We start from the raw sequence: 16127 nt of genomic DNA on the forward strand, positions 1-16127 counted from the left end.
TTGAGTTCTTATTCTTTATGTCTGTGTATTAATTGGGGTTGGTATAGTTAACTCCCCCATGCCCTTCATATGTCTGGAACATGCTAGATTTGCCGCCAGAATAGTTTTATATCAGTTATTTAGAAGTAAAGTCAGATTATTAATTTTAAATGAATTTAAAGTTAGAATAATTCGAAGAATCCTAGACTTTGAACTTTATTTTGTTAGTTACAATACTAAAAGTTAGAAATGTAAAAGAAAATTTATACTTTTAGGAAAAAAATTATAAATGGGCCCTGCATTCTCTCCAGGGCATTTTTTTGTCAGCATTTTTCAAGGTTTAACCTTAACTGCTAAGGGCTATAATCAGGTATATATACACACACACACACACACACACACACACACACACACACACACACACACACACACACCTGATTTGTTTTCCCATTGTAACAATTCCTGGTTAGGCTAGATTTTTGCAAGAAATTTGTTTGAGGTATATGTGCTAAGGGTATGGGTTTTACCAGTAACCTGGTGAAAGCCATGATTCTCAGGAAAGCACCTCAGTTTCAACAGCAACAGCTTCTTCAAAAGAGTACAGTTTTTTTCTAGACTTTTCAATTACACATTGAGAAATTATTTGATAACCTAAAAAGTAAGTTTTCTTCCTCCTTTTAAATATTCAGGTATCTGCTACATCTGATTGGTAAATCAGACAGTTGCTATTATTCAATTTTCTTCGCAAAATGAATATGAATTTTTTTTGAGACAGAGCCTCGCTCTGTCATCCATGCTGGACTATAGTACTACAGCCTCAAACTCCTGTGCTCAAGCAATCCTCCTGTCTCAGCCTCCCAAGTAGCTAGGACTACAGGTGCATGCCACCACAGCTGGCTAATTTATTTTTATTTTTAGTAGAGATGGAATCTTGCTATGTTTCTCAGGCTGGTCTTGAACTCCTGGCCTCAAGTGATCCTTCCACCTTGCCCTTCAAAAGTGCTGAGATGTATTCAAGACCATGCCTGGCCTTGAATCTGAAATTTTTATGTGCAAAATGGAACTGAAAAAAGTCACAAGAAATTATTGTTTTCAAATATGTACCATATACCTTCTAAAACGATGCAGCCTGTACCTGCCTCTTAATTATGGATATCAGATATTAGTAATATTTTTTAAAATAATGAGTTTATTAGAGAAGCTTTATTCAGTTAAATCTTCTTAATTCAGAATTTTGTTACCTAATCTGTTTTGCGTTTGTCATTAATTTTGATTCAATGCTCTGTACTTAATGATCCCCAAATTCCTAATTACCCTTACATTAATAGATCATGCAATTAAGTTGAATTGTATCCTAAGAAATCAATTAGTACCTCTTCCACAAGTTACCTAGCCTCAGGACAAGATGTTACAGGCTCTTGTGCAATAGGACACTCGTAAGTTCCTGCCCTCACAAGAAACAGACACCACATACTGTATATGCGTGAGTGACTGCATATGTGTATACCTAGTACCAGGCTTAGGTAATGCTGGACTTTTGTTTCTGGCAAAGGCAATTGATACTAGAATCATATTTAAAAGAGTATGCTTCTTCCTTATCTATACCTTGGTAGCACTATATAACAAAATGTTTTCCCTTTATGGGTTGACCTTACACTCTATTTTGGGTAAATAATACGTATTACTTACTAGTTTTTAAATAGAGACATATAAAGAGGAAAGCAAACATAATTTATAATCCTATCCAATTTTTTAATTTAAAATAATAAATTGCTCATTTATACTTTAATAAAAAATGTATATGTATACCCTCCAGGTATGTGTCTATGTATACATTTTCACTTGCACAAAAGTTATACATAATGTCATTATTCTTATGCCTTACTGTTTTGTAAGGACCACCGAATACTCTGTTGTATAACTATATTATTTATTTAGCCTGTATCAATCATATTGATGAGTGTTCAAGTTGTCTCCCATCTTCTACTATTAAAAACAGTGTTGCAGTGAACATCCTTGGACATAGAACTTAGTGGTACTTTTGCAAATGTACTTGTGGAATAAGTTTCTAGCCGGGAATTTTTGGCTCAAAAGAGCATTATTTTTGGCAGGGCATGGTGGCTCATGCCTGTAATCCAAACACTTTGGGAGGTGGAGGCAGGAGTATGGCTTGAGTTTAAGGGTTTGAGATCAGCCTGGGCAACATAGCGAGACCTCGTCTCTACTAAAAATACAAAAAAAAAAAAAAAAAAAAAAAGGATGGCACACACCTGTAATCCCAGTTGCTTAGGAGGCTAGGGTGGGAGGATTCACCTGAGCCTGGGAGATTGAGGCTGCAGTGAGCTATGGTCACACCACTGCACTCTATCCTGCATGACAGAGCAAGACTGTCTTTAAAAAAATCCAAAAATAACATTATTTTTAAGAGCACATAAAGCAGTGAACTAACTACACACTGCTGAGCCACAGTTTGTTATTGTTTAAATACATCTGAGTGGCAGAAATTGACCAAGTAAACTTATTAGAGTAAAAATAAAATTGTACTGAGAGTCACCAGGATATTTTGTGGACTATAAATATGGTGGTAATAGCCTATAATTAACTGTCATCAACTTTAGACATTATTGATTTAATAAAATTTTTGTCACAATTTCCTCCCTGTCGTTTCACAAGTAGTCCATAAACATTCTTGAGGTTCATTTTAGATCAAAGACCATTAAAAAATGGAACTACCCACAAACTTCCTGTGCCTAACTACATCTTCAAAAGTGGACACTCTAAGGAAGACTATGTTGTTATGATCAGAAATAAATTTGCGCTTTCAATTAATGAGTGTGTTTTCCCTCCCTCAGGTGAAAGGAAAAATTTTGGAAAAGTAAAACACTGAAGAGGCATAGTATTCTCCTGTAACTTGGAACTGGAGAGGAGGCAAGATGCTGGCATAGCTGTTGAACTGGGAACCTGCTATGCCAACATATTGCCATCTTTCCTGTCTGACAGCAGCCATGGCCACCTGAGTGCCAGTCCTTCGTGTATTGCTGTGTATGTGCACCCTTCCTTGTATGTGGATTTCCATGACATGGCCTTTCTCACCTCCCTTACTTCCTGTTCTGCTATGCATTGTGTCCTACCATGAATTCACTCCATGCTAGCCACGTTGGCCTGTATGGCTATTCCTTGGACACACCTAGGATGTTCTTGCCTCTTAGCTTGCCTACCTTTCTCTCATCATTTGGGCCTCAGCGAGGACATCATCTCCTCAGAGAAGCCTTCTGTGACCATGCTATCTAAAATACTCCGGCACTTCAGTCACCCTTTATCTCATTACTCTTTTTTTTTTTTTTTTTTTTTTTTTTTTCAGAAACATCGGTGCTCCCCAAAACATATTTGTTTACTTGCTTAGTGTCTTTTCTCCCACACTACCATGTAAGCTTCTTGAGGGTTAGGGACCTTGTTAGGGATAACCACTGTATCCTTAGAGTGTGACACATAGTAGGTTCTCAATACATATTTTTGGAACTCTACCCTGATGCAAAAGAGATATCAAATAATTATAGTTTTTGTGTTATAAATGTCTTTGGAAATGTCTTTGGTGAAATTCCTGGCACAAAACTAATAATAAAGAAATAAACAGATAATGTTGAGTTCTGGGCCTGCAAACCTAACTCTTTAAAGCAGTCACAGTAAATGTGTCATTGGGTCCACAGACTTGTGGAAGTCAGCATATTTTATTGGGAAAAGCATGAGCTTCAAAGTAAAAGTTATGGTCAAATCTCATTACTGGTGCGTTCTTAAGTCATTCAACCTCTGAGCCACAGTTTACACAAATGTAAAATGAGAATAATAATAGTGACTCCATAGGACCCTCGAGATAAGGAAAGAAGGTATTTTAGTCAGATGGTTCTTATCACATGTCTAAAAATTTAATGTCTCTAAAATTCTTGATATATGCATACCAGTAGACACTCAACACATTTAATTATTTCACTACTAAGAAAAAAGTTTTCTTTAGTTAGAGACAAGGGATTTTATGTGAAATGTGTGGAAATTCTATGCCAGAACTATAGTACATGTAGAATTCTTTGTAAAGACAGAAATCTTGAGAGACCAAGGAGTTAATTGTCAAGGATCTCAAGTTCTTCTCCTGGTTAGTTCACATTCCTCATCTTCCTTTGTTTCTGGAGTTACTCATTATCTGTAGATCTCTTTTAAAAGTGGTTTTTACACATTCACTTTAAAGAGTAAGAATGTTCAATAAATACAATTGTATTTTAATGTTTAGTAAATACTAATGTTTAATAAATACTGTTTGATATTTCATGTTTTTAAGCATTGAAGTTTTAATAAAAATCTTTGCTTTTAATAAATAAAATTTCATGTTAATTTTAATGCTTTTCCAAGTAGCAATCACTATTCTCGATTGTCATTATTTATTATTACTCAGGGTATTAAAACATACAGAAAGATCACATTATACCTTCATTTCATGCCTCTTGGAGTATATTAAACTAAGCTGCTAATTTAACAAAAATGTGTAGCACGAAAGTGAGGTAGTTTTAGTCCACAACTTTTATAAGCATCTCTTTATATAAGGATAATTTGTTTAAAGACATCGTTGTACAAGCTGATCTTGCCTATGAAGGCTTTTAAGAACTCACAAAACAGCTTTAGCTGAAAATTAGATTCACAGTGCCTTATTCATTCTTTATATTAATAGTAAAGATAATTTGTTGCAGTCAGTTGGCCAGGACATACAGTTTATTACAAGAACTGGTTTATTTATTTTACCTATAACTTAGTTTTAAAAACTTGTTTCATCAGTTTATTTGGGCTTCTTTTGGCTTTTGCAGAGTTCCATGTACCCTCATCTACAACAGTTACAGAAATATCCAGTGCCCCCTTGACCTCAATGTAGTTGATGAGCTGGGTTCCATGTGTGGAAATGAACATTGCTTGCCAGGCGCCATCCTCCACATCTGAATGTGTTTTACTCTAATTACTAAACACTTGAAGCTTCTTTTTTGTTTCCAAGTGAACAATGTTTGCGGGGAGAAACCCAAACACCTAAAACTTCAGACTTAGGAACACCAGTGTAAGAGACTAAAAAACTTAATATTCTAAAGTGTCCAATAACTTCTTGAAGTCAGTGGTTTTTAAACTTCATTGTTGTATTATCACCTAGAGAGCTTGTTTAAAAATGCAGATTCCCAAACCATTCCCTAGACATTCTGATTTAATGCATCTTGACTGAGACTTCAAATCTTCATTTTAAATAAGCATCCTCCTATTGATTCTGATCCAGCTTGACAACTATGCTTTGAGGCCAGGTGTGGTGGCTCACGCCTGTAATCCCAGCACTTTGGGAGGCCGAGGCAGGTGGATCACCTGAGGTCAGGAGTTTGAGACCAGCCTGGCCAACACAGTGAAACCCTGTCTCTACTAAAAATAGAAAAATTAGCCAGGTGCAATGGCACACGCCTGTAATCCCAGCTACTCGGGAGGCTGAGGCAGGAGAATGGCTTGAGCCAGGGAGATGGAGGTTGCAGTGAGCTGAGATCACGCCACTGCACTCTAGCCTGGGTGACAGAGCAAGACTCCATCTCAAGTGTATATATATATATATATATATATACTGTCCTAAGTCTTATACAATTCCCAGTATAGAACTTGGTCGTGGTCTTAAATGCAGCCTGCTTTCCCACTGTATCTGTGCTTATGAAAAACTGGAAAAAGGCTTTGTAATTGTCCTTCGTACTCTAAGGTTTCTTACATAAACAGCCTTATAACTATTCACAGGAGCAGTCACTGCACCATGTATGGGGTGATGGGGATAGGCTTCCACAGAGTTGTTTTTAACGTCAATGCTTTTTTCCTCCATTGGCTCATATTATAATTTTCAAGATGTTTTCTTTTCTGATTGCCTTGATATTGACCCACATCCTTTACCTCTAAATATTCTTTTTCTAGGATTTGTGTCAAATTGTAAATGATATATGAGCTCTTTTCGGCTACAGACTCAGTCTAATTATGCAGAAGGGGAATTTTCAAGATTTTTAGGACCCTTACTGTGATAAGTCTTTCTGTAAACTAAAGGATCATATCTTGAGCTATTTCTTATTTTTGCAGATTTAAAAAAATTGAGATGTCTTTTCCTTTATGAGGTAGTGTAGTGTAGTAGAAGGAGTGTCGGAATGAAATGCACAAAGATCTGGGTCCTAGTCCCAGTTCTGCCATTTTGTAACCATGTACATGAGTTGGGGCAGATCATTTAATCTGTTTTCTTATTTGTAAATTGGGGGTAATAGTAGAAGAGATTATATGGTGTATTAGAAAGAAAAGAGGGAAAAGCGAAATACAGCCGTGAAAACTATGTAAGCAAATTGGAAGACACTTTATTTTAAAAGTTGGGTTTTTTTAGTAATTGTATTTAAATTTATTTCAGTGTTTTATTGTTTTATGTTGTTTTTGTCTAACTTAAATGTGAGAAAAAAAGCAGAGTTCTGGATAGAAGGCAGATAACCTTTGTTCTCATCCAACCTGAACCACTTATTTGCTAAATAATTCCAGTCAAAAACAGAAGAAATGTGGTATTTTAGTTTTATCTTGAGGAAAGGTCCTGCTTCTCTTACTCTATTTAAAAGCCTAGGAATAACATGATAATTATTCTATGACTCATATACTTGCTTTTTATGTCATTGGCTTATTATGAGATTCAAATCAGGTAAGGTATATAAAACTGCTTTGAAAATGGTAAGAAGCTATACAAATAAAAGTTCAAAGATATGGCTTATAAATTCTTTTCAACCCTCCGTTTTTCCTTTCCTACAAAAGTTTGCTTTTGAAATGATTAAAATTTTTAAAAAATTAAAATATTTTATTCTAAGCCTGGCTATACTATTTTAATTTGTAGGATTTTAATTGTTTACCATTATATTTGTAGCAGCTAGACTGATAGGACATTTGTGTTGTTGAGTCCATCCCCTTTCAGCTGTCTCATCTAGGAACGCAGAAGCAGAAAGGTAGGGCAGGCTGGTTGGATCCACTACGGTGGATTTCCTATTGAATCAATACTTGTCTCAAAACCACATTAAAGCGAGGAACAGTGGCATGCACCTGTAATCCCAGCTACTCGGGAGGCTGAGGTGGGAGGGTGGCTGCATCCCAGGAATTAAGGCCAGCGTGAGTAACATAGCAAGACCCTGTCTTGTAAAACAAACAAAACCAAAGCATTAAAACCAAAGTACTTTTAGTTTTCACTGAAACCTAGATGATGTTCTTATTCCTATATAAATGTTTTGTATATTAATATACATTAGAAAAATATGCAGCATCTCCTTTTAAAAGTAAATTTGTTTTAATGTTTTTAAAATTAATTTAAATAAAATGTTAAGGCATTTATAGTCAAGGAATATGACAAAAATTGTGAAAGTGCTGCTCAAGTAGCCAAACTTCGGGAAATCTAATAGGAATGTGGGTAAGCAAGATCCTCCTGTCGCGTAGCTGGGGAAGACTTATTAGGTAACACTTTAGATGTTACCTAAGGTTTCTTGAATGCGTGGCTCAGTTTAAGAAGTATGTTTAGTTATTATTCTTGGATGAAGAAAATATTAGTTTTAAGTGAGTGTTAATGGACTTTGCCCATGAACTGCATACATGGTCATATATTTTTACTGTTAAGAGTTACTGATATGTCCCAGATGTAAAGATCATAGCTTTTATGTCCTTGAGAGCAAAGCCCAGTTGGTAAATGATAAGAAAGTTCATTATAAGTTCATTAGTCAATCTGAGTAAGTATTTGAGTAAGTATCAGGGCAGGTGTGTATCCTTTTTTGAAGATAAGATTACGAAAGAGTGGCAGTTTACACTGTCAGAGCAGGCACATAATCTGCATGTATCCAACAAAAACAGAAACCCTTTCTGTCAATAAAGTTAATTTGATAAGTTTAGGAGTCAAAATCTGGAAGTCCAAAAAGATCCATAGGAGAATCATCAAGCATGCATGAGGAAACAAACTGGGATGGCATTACAGGAAAATGATGTAGTTACTTGGAAGCAAGCCACCTGCGTGGTTTGCATTCTTTGGAAATATGTTCTATCTAATTGCTTAACTTTGCAAAAAAATGAGTGATTTGACTTGCTGATTCCAAGTTAATTACTTGGCCATTGAAAGTTTTTATAGAAGAGCATTCATGGAATTTGTGTGACCCAGAATGATCCCTGCCTGTGTTTTCTCACCTGCCTTTCTTCTTGCAAACCTTTCCTGATTTGTAAAACGTGTATAAGAAACTCAAATATTGGACTTTGGAGACTTGTAATAAAAAATTGTGTTGAGCTTAAGGATCGTGGAGAGACAGAGGTTATCTTGGGAAGGAGATCCAGGTCTAATGTACTTGAAAAAACAATCGGTACTTGAGAATGAAAAAGAGGTAAAAAAAACAAAGGAAGCAAATATAATTGACAGTAAGGTCATAAATCCAATAATGAGAGAAAGCCCACATATTAAAATTGAAATATTAGAGTCTATAGATGAATATTTCCCTAAATGTAACACATTCAAAGTTATTACATGGTGTTTATAATTATTTTGAATTAGATAACTCTTTGCATCATTACCTGAATTGAATATAAAAGTTCTAGCAGTTTTATTAGAAGCACAGAAGGCCTTTTCCTGACTTCCTGTGCCATGACCTAGATTTTTTCAGTTATTTATTCATCATTCAGTATTTATTAAGCACCTCCCATGTACCATACATAGTCCGTTCCTTTCCATGACTTGCAGTCTAAGAAAAAAGATAACCATTACAAGTGTGATTATTATGGCGAAGGACTTTCTTGTTTGTGTATGGAAACATAACAGAGACACCTAATTTAGACAGGAAGTGGTAAAGGAAAACCACTTTAAGGAAGAAATATTATTTAAGTTCAGGCAAAAAGAAAAGAGGTGGGGGGCAGGGGAAGAGTATCCCAGACAGCATATGTGAGAGCTGTGAAGCTAGAAATTTTGGCACATCAAAAACTGACATGTCTGGAGTGTTGAGAATATTGAGGAAAAGAGGAAATGGGGTGTGCAATACACGGATGGGGCCCAACACAGGTCTCCTAAGCCTTATTAAAAGTACAGGTAATATCACAAGTTAGATGAGGGGCCATTGAAGGATTTAATGTCACCGCCTCATAAAACACAACTTTTTTCTTGGATATTCACATTCTCTCCACAGGTTTATTCACTTCTGCCCTCTCATGTATCTAAAAATTAAACTTCCCTGGATGCTGTCACTCCTCTTTGTTACTGGCCCATCCATCACATTCTCTTTGTGCCCTAACTTGTAGCAAAAAGAGCTAATATTTATTGCCTCTGTTTCTTCATGACCCGTTGCAATCTATCCTCTGTTCTCATAATTAGATTGGAACTGCTGCTTCCAAAGGTGAGGTGTTCATGACTGAATCATCAGCAAACCCAGCAGTCACTCGCATTTTTGACCATTAGTTCCCCCAAGGCTCCCTTTTTGATGTTCATGACACTACTCTTATTCATCACATTTCTAACAGTTGTCTCTCAGTCTTCTCTCTGACTAGTCATCGAATTCACCCTTCCTCCTAAAGCAGATTTTCAGTAGTTTTCCAATCTTTTAAATCTTGATTTCTCTTTCTTCCTAGGGCATCTGTATCTACCATTTGGTTTTCAGCTCTTACAAACACTGAGGATGTCCTACCTAACCTTTTTAGTCCAGACTTCTCTGCTTTACTCTAGTTTTGCATTTTCTAGCTGCTTTTTAAATCCCCCCAATGGCTGTGCCATTTGTACCACAAACTCAATCCTTAGAAAACCAGAAACCTACTGCAATCTAAATGGCTTCTTGTCTTATCTTGGTTAAAAGCTTTGACAGTCATTCACACTGGGAACCTGAATGTTACCTTTCATTTTTTTCTCACCTATTCTCACACCTCCTCCCCCATCTAATCATGTGTCAAATCCTGTTGATTACATCTCTGCAGTGTCTCTCAGGTAGTCACTGCTTCCCATTACTGCTGCCATTGCCTTTGTTCATACCCAGCTCACAAGCAGCCAGCTTAAAATCTTCTAATTCATCTCCCAGCCTCTATTTCCTGCCCTTCTCCCAATCTGAACTTGTTTTCCATGTCTGCTAGAGTTATCCTCCTAAAACATACATTTGATGATCTTAGTGTCTTGCTGGTTTACTGAATAAAGTCATAACTCCTTAGCCTTATAATTAATGTGCTCCACAAGTTTGCACCAAACCATTTTTCCTCTTCCATCTCCCAGGTACCTGTGCCCTAACCAAAGCAGACTGTTCTAAATTAAATCTAACACACATTTACATTGTCATGCCATTTTGTGTATTTTTCCATGTTTCTCTTTTTACTGAAGAACTGCCCATCCCATAATGCCCAGTGAAAATTACATTTCTTTGATGAAATCTTCCCTGATCCTCTTAATAAAATTGCTTTTTTTCCTATGTGTCCCAAAAGCATTTTGTATGTGATTCAATCATATAAAGCATTTGTTTCTGTAAAACATCACTGTGCACCTGCCATGTTTGAAGGGCAGAATTTATTCTTCAGCTTATTTGTGGTTGTGAGAGAGAAAAAGGAGATCCTCCTCTAAGTATTGTTTGAAGATAGAGTGCATGTCTTCTTTGTATATTTATATCTTCACAGTATCTAGTACAAAACCTTGCACATATAACACATGTGTTCAATATCTGTCATAGCAATTATCATTTGTTCTGTTTCATATACAAAGTACTTCGAAGGAGTCAGCTTTTAAGGTGTAAACACACACACAGACACACACGTACACACACACACACACAATGCTGCAGTTGCTTTCAATAAGTGAGGACACATTTCTCTGCTCAGGCTTTCCAGCAGTGCTTTATTATATAAGCTATTCTGGTTAGCTCTATTTTATGGATCAGATGTTTGCCCTGGCTACCTCGAGGAGAAGGGGTCCAGTGTAAGAATTTATAAGGCCTGGGACCAGATGATGTCAGGAACCAAAGCAGTTCTAAGGGTATGCTCTTTTCCTCACCTGTCATTTTCTTTATGACTATGCTCAATGCTTCCCTGCTCCCCTCTGAGAGTCTTTTTCACTTTATCTTTTCTTACTCGTTTTTCTCTTACCATAGACTTGTCTTAGAATCCTATGGGTACCATCACCTGTCTCTACTTCATGACCTTTCAGCTTCACCTCCCACCGTTAATTGTAGCAGAGTCTTTATCTAGCCCAGTTCCAGTTCCCAAGAGAGAACCTGATGGGCCCAGTTCTCCTTTTTGACCAGGCCTCATTATAGGTTTCTCGCATAGGCAGCCCTTTGGTCATATATACCACCTCTGGTCCAACCACCTCCAGCCTGCTACACAACGTGGCTGGCTCAGTCATAGGAATTATGAACGGGGTGTTTCCTCTTCATAAGGGATGTTAGCCTTTTCTGCCTACACTCACTAAATGCCATCACTGGATGGAAGTATTTATATATCTAAGTACACTTAAAAAATTTAAATTATTTTCCTACTCTCATATCTTAACAGAACTTTCACAAACACTAAAATAGTTGTATTGATTTAAAAAATTATGACCCCAATTATTGATTCTCTCTTTTTCATAATGTGCCTTGTCCTTCAAGCCACACACTTACAAGATTTAGGATTGCTAACATTCGAAAAAGTCTTAAACTTTAAAGATTCTTTTTCTCTATTCTTCCTCACCTTTTCTAAATCGAGCCCATATACATTCCCAACATTACATGTTTGCCCTCTCTTTTACTGTCTCTTATTTTATTGCTTCCAATAATTTTAGATGAACTCTGGAGAAGATGTGAGGCTGAGTCTCTTCACTTTGTGCTCGACTTTAGGTCAAGTTCTTTTGACACTTAACACCACAAATGGATTTTATGTTCAGTGATTTGCTGAGTGAAGAAGTTAGAGAAGCCATGAAAATAAAAAGGATTTTTCTAGATTAAAGTCATCCATTCTAATAGTCTGAAATTTCCAAGATTTTTCAGCTTTGATTTCATTCCTAAGTTATGTAATACCAAATATCTCAGTAACTCATTTTATAGCTATAGCATGAATATCCTGTTTCTAATTGCTTTTCTTCATGTGCTCCTGAAAACAGCCTTTTATGGCTGTACCCAGAATCAGTTTAGCATTCCTTTATCCTAGTCTTCTTTAATTTTTTAAACATTAATGGACTGTTTTTAAAAGTAGTAATCAAGCAGCATGCTGATAATGCAAAGTCTTCCATGGCATTTCTCTTGCCTTTAGCTAATATTTGTAATTCTTTGTTAATATGTTTTGGTATGTGTTTTTTTTTTTCTGCAGCTGTTAGGACGTGGCAAAATTACAGTTGAATCTAAAAACTAGCATCTTCTTGTTTTTCTCAGGAAAGCCAAGAAAAACGATATAATGAAACATTAAAACCAATCTCTAAGGAATCAAATGTGGAATATCTAGGCTTCAGTGCTATCATTGGTAGGCACTCCGTAAATATTTTTTAAAACGACTGACAGAAATTTTATTAAGTAAATAGAATTTATGATCATTTCAAGCCCTTACAATCTAGGTTTCAAAGGCAAAGCAAGTATGTAAAAATCAAGTTTCTTTTTGGAGAAACATAAGGCACAACTAATGACAGCACTGACTTCCAGAAGAGTCTCAAAGTTATTGTGTATCACTCACTAGAACGTCATCCTTTGAAAAGACAGCCAACGACATCCACATTGCCTTGCATGCAATGCCCTACATTTCCACGGACCACATCCAGTGTCCTCATTTCTGTTTGAGGCCCAGGGGAAGCACGCCTGGTCTTTCTCTTTATTTCACAGCTTGAAATTACCCATCTGCCAATAGATCAGTAGTATTAGTCTATTGTTTTCTAACTTCTTTAAGGGAAAGAACATCTAGGAGTATGGTGCTTTTAACAGAACACGATGAAGTATTGCTATGACAACCTTAATTGTATGTTATAGGCAAATCAGATACCACCTTGAGAAGACAAGATAAACAATTGCCTGCACTAATGGCTTAAGACAAATTTATGAGAAAAAAATGCTTATAATTTAGAAAGCTGTATCCATTAACTTGTGTATGAATTGGAAAATGCCTGCTTTTATTTAATTTTAGCAGTAAATCACCTAGCTTCAACTTGCAAAATATTTGTTCCATTAAATCTGAGAACCAATGATCTTAGTGATTTACCTCCTGATAATTAAACAAAATGACAAATTAATCTATTGTAAAGTCTAATGTAAAATTTTTTAGACTTTCAGAAAATGTATCACTGCTTTTTTATTTTAAGAAAGTGTTTGTGTCTGTATTTATATCTCAAAAAATTATAAAATGCTCTGTACCTATTGCCTCTCTTTTAATGCCCTTGGCTTCCTACCACACTTATCCTTTAGCATGCACATATGTACATTTTCCTTTCACATCAGTATGTAATTTTCTAGTTATAACCAGATACGTTAATGAGAAATAGACATTAATTAGAAGTGGAAAATTTCAATTTTACTAATCTAAACTTAAACACTATAGTGTTCAGTCTTATATTTAAGAAAATAATCACTGTTTTTTTACTGTCTGGGATGGTGATGTGAAAGCCAAAATAATGTGGAGTTATGATTCAAAATTACACCCTTTTAAAAGTCCGTGTGATTCAACCTCAAAGTCTTGAAGTACCACAATACTTGGTATCTAGGCACTCAATCTCGAATAATAGCTGTCTGCCAACTATTTCATAGTGTCTGTTTTCTTCCTTCCATAATAGAATTTGTTTTTTTTTTTAATGCTTTTTTCTGTTTGGTACATAAATATGTATGCTGATGGTTCAGAAAGAAAAAAAGCAATCCTGAGGGCCTCAGAAACTGAAGTAATTAAATCATTTTGAAAATTATCAGTGCACCTCCAGCCAGGAGTTGATTCATTTCAGGGAGATCTTAATCTTGTCCTGACCTTCAGAATGGATGAGATGAGTAGGAAGAAACTCAGTTCATATTCCCAAGGCAAATGAATGGTTTCATCATATGACCTGACTGTATCTACAGCACAGACTCAGTGACAAAGAGGACATTTGTTTGTGTGTTAAGATGTTTTTAAGAACCTTTATTCCTGCCCCAAACAGGAGAACTGTTGAACTGTCACCACACAGGATGCTTTTCAAAGACACTGACATCTTTCCAGCCTGCTTCACCTGTGCCCCAATTGCTACCTGTTGTTGGGTGTGTGTTACCACTTCCAAGCCATCTTCTCTTGAATTTCAAGAGAAGCCACTCTGAGCAGCAGTCTCTCAGTTTCACGACTTTAGAATGACCTCTTTCATTTTGCATTTATATGTGACCAAAGGTGGCTCAGATTGGGTTTCCCAGCTTCCTAGGTTAGTCAAAGTAAAGTTTGACACCGAGAGAAGGGGTCAAGCTAGGGTGCCCTCAGGAAGTTAATCAGGAAGATTAATTGGCCCAATATTTAAGTGTAATTAAGCCCAGAAAAAATTGAAATTGTATCTAAGTACATCTGTCTAACACTCTTCCCTCTTTGTACCCCAGGCACACCAGTTTTAGTCTTTATAATGAGCTTTACAGATCTAATATTACACTTTTAATTAAGATTGTTTTAAGTAGCAATATCTTGTCTTAGTTTTAGCTGATTTATTTAGAAAATACCTTGTTTGAGATGGCAATTCTTATCTTAGCCCACGAGCGTATTTTTACCTCGCATTCAGATTCAGGCCGAGTCGGAACATCTCTTCCGCCTCCGGTTCACCCATTCTCTGCCTCAGCCTCTCGGTACTGGACTACAGGCCCGTTTGTATTTTTAGTAGAGACGGGGTTTCACCGTGGTCTGGATCTCCTGACCTCGTGATTCGCCTGCCTCGGCCTCCCAAAGTGCTGGGATTACAAGCGTGAGCCACCGCGCCCGGCCTCTGGCATAGCATTCTGTAGGTCATTTGGATAGCCTCCCATCTGGTCTTTTGATACCACTTGCACCAGTCTCAGTATTTTCTGTAACCATTTTAGACCATAGCCTTCACACATCCTTTTGGTCCTGGCTGTTGACTGTGCCAAGAAAAATGTGTAACCAGGTAGTTAGACTTCGTTGCTCAGCAAACTCATTAATCTCTGGACCAGGTCAGGCACCAGTCTTCATATCTGGTTTTTGGTAGTTACACAAAGTAAGCAGTATTGATTTTAGACAACTCCGTCATTTGGTAATTGCTTAGAGCCTTGAAAAATGTAGGCCAGATTAGGAAGGCAAAGGGCAAAGGCTCCAGTTCTTTAATATTATATAGTCTTCTCATTTATTTTTCTCTTTGCTCTACCAAGGAGTGAAGTCAACCGAGTTCTTCTCAAAACTCAGATTAATGAATTCCAAATGTGACAAAAACCCTGTGAGGTTACAATGAGTTCTCTGGTATTTGTCTCTTTTAATCTCTCAAATATTTCTTCAGGAAAGGAAGAAGTGACAAGTCTAAACTGAAGAAGTTGACATCAGAGGGCCAGTGGAATGGAATCTTAGTTCAGTTCCCACAAAAGGAGGATTTCTTGGTACCAAGAGATAAAATAAATATGAATTGGGGGGCTGGGACAGGACTTCAAAGGGGCAGAGAATAAATAAATATTAAATTACTAATGTCTTTACTAGGCAATTTATACATGGTATCTTCTTTAGTCCTTATAATTACTCTGCAAGTTAATTATCAGCATTCCTCTTTTACAGAAATGGAGCTTTACTAAAAAGTTAACTCTCTTCCCAAGCACTGTATATTTGGTAGGCTGGATTTCAGAGCCAGTATTATCTTAGTGTGAAACACTGACATTTCTGGTATGTTGTTTCTTCCAAGGGAAAAACAGAGCATTAATTCCAAGGTAAAGTTGACTTGCCATATTTCCTAAATTATATTGGCAGATCCTTTTCTGTGATGATTTCCACCTAGAATGCCTGTTACCCTTTTTAGGTCAGAAGAGCAGTATTCATTAAGACTTTGCATGCTATTCGGAGAAAAATATGTTCATTGATATCATCTGACCCACCCAGGACCACCCCCCTACACACACACACACACACACACACCACACCACACCACACCATAACTTTTCCTGAGTCTGGGTCAGCCCTTCTAATCAGCAATA

Source organism: Hylobates moloch, unplaced genomic scaffold, assembly GCF_009828535.3.
Source record: "Hylobates moloch isolate HMO894 unplaced genomic scaffold, HMol_V3 SCAFFOLD_19, whole genome shotgun sequence".
NCBI lineage: Eukaryota > Metazoa > Chordata > Mammalia > Primates > Hylobatidae > Hylobates > Hylobates moloch.